Here is a 1,893-nt window from a genome sequence, read left to right on the forward strand (position 1 = left end):
GGAGGAGGGGGAGGAGGAGGTGGAGGACGGAGAGGAGGGGGAGGAGGAGGAGGATGTGGAAGAGGAGGAGGAGGGGGAGGAGGAAGGGGAGGAATTGCTTCCATTTCCTGAGTGCAGGCCGAGTTTGAACATTAAATAATCTCTTATCTATCATCTTTCTTATCCCATTGTTAGGTTTTCACTCTTCATTTCACATTTTGGGAAGAATGTTTGGGTTCATATTCGGGCTTAAAAAACTAACAAGCAAACAAAAAAATTCCCACCGGAATGAATCCTGCAGTCAGACTACATTTAGCCTAATTTAAAAACTGCTATTAAATATCTAGAATCAGTGTTCCAAAGCGAAGGTACCCCAGGATCCTGAATCAGCAAAGATTCACTCCCGTGTCACCACCGTGAGCTCACTCATGCAGAAGTGTGGCCTAATATATCTGAGGAGTATTTTCAGCACAGCTTGATATACAGCTCTGTTAATCAGAAGAGCCAGTCATTCGGAACCCACTCCTTCTCCAGGTTCAGAAATGTACCCTTTTAAGAAGTGACCTTGTCTATGCAATAGCTTCAGACAGCGATTCTCAAAATCCAGTGCTGAAGGGGCAAAGTGAATCTGCCTCTCCCAGGGGGAGAGGCTCTGACCTCATTAGAAAACTGTCTAAGGCCAGAAGCAAAGCTGCTACTATTTTCTTAATCCTCACTACAGGGAATTTTAGATGACTTAAAAGGTCTGAACCTGGCCTGGGGAACTTGAAAATGACACTCGAATAAAATCACATTCATTTATGCTCTACTAATTCAGAATTCTTTTCATGATCTGGAAAGAGTTTGGACTCATGTTTCCATTTTTAGACCCTATGACAACAGGCTGAGAAGGAGGCTCAACCTACTCATGGGAACAAATGTTAGAGGCTCTGACTCATGTAAACAATCAACGTGCTAATAATTTATCCGTTAGAGCAAATACTTCTATTTGGGTTGCTATCGTAAGTCCTTGTAAGAACCAGAACCAAAATGACAATGTTCATATGTCCTATATTTAATTTTTTCACTTTGTTCCTGAACACTTTCCCCCGAGTGAATTCCAGCGAATAAAATGTTACTATTATATTAAACCCCCATTATAACAGGAACTCTTTGGTAGTGGGAAGCATTTAATGTTCCCAAGGGTTTCTGAGACCAGTAAGGAAATAATAATAATAATAATACCACCCTGCTCTTGTTGCGGAGTCTCACTGTCACCCAGGCTGGAGGGCAGTGGTGTGACCTTGGCTCACTGCAAGCTCCGCCCCTGGGTTCAAGCGATTCTCTGCCTCAGCCTCCTGAGTAGGTGAGACTACAGGTGCTCACCACCATGCCAGCTTTTTTTATATTTTTAGTAGAGGTGGGGTTTCGCCATGTTGGCCAGGCTGGTCTCAGTATACCTCCCTTCTCTTTAAGTTATGTCAACCTTTGGGGGGAAAGGTCCAAAATTCCATCTTCCACGAACAAAAAACCCGAACTGGATCCTGCCTAAGCAACCTCAGATCCTGATCAAGAGCCAGATGTCAGATGACACAGGTGAGCAAGCGCAGAGGCACGGCCAAGGGTGTAAATGTACCCCAAACATCACTGGGGGATGGGCACGGCACTGCCGCTACTAAGTCACAGAAATGTTAAAAAGGTGGAACGGGGCCCAGGGACCCTCGGCTATCAAGTCTCTTAAAACCTACTGGCTGATCAGAGAAATGCAAATCAAAACCACAATGAGATACCATCTCATACCAGTTAGAATGGCAATCATTAAAAAATCAGGAAACAACAGGTGTTGGAGAGGATGTGGAGAAATAGGAACACTTTTATACACTGTTGGTGGGATTGTAAACTAGTTCAACCATTATGGAAAACAGTATGGCAATT

At 43.9% G+C, this 1,893-nt stretch overlaps 1 protein-coding gene across 2 annotated transcripts in view; it reads right to left on the minus strand.

Moving 5' to 3' along the window:
* The window catches only part of NEDD4L (NEDD4 like E3 ubiquitin protein ligase), a 374,753-nt gene that overhangs the window by 193,393 nt on the left and 179,467 nt on the right, over nucleotides 1-1,893 (minus strand). The gene's annotated exons all lie outside the window — the stretch shown is intronic.

This window comes from Piliocolobus tephrosceles, chromosome 18, assembly GCF_002776525.5.
Source record: "Piliocolobus tephrosceles isolate RC106 chromosome 18, ASM277652v3, whole genome shotgun sequence".
Taxonomy (NCBI): domain Eukaryota; kingdom Metazoa; phylum Chordata; class Mammalia; order Primates; family Cercopithecidae; genus Piliocolobus; species Piliocolobus tephrosceles.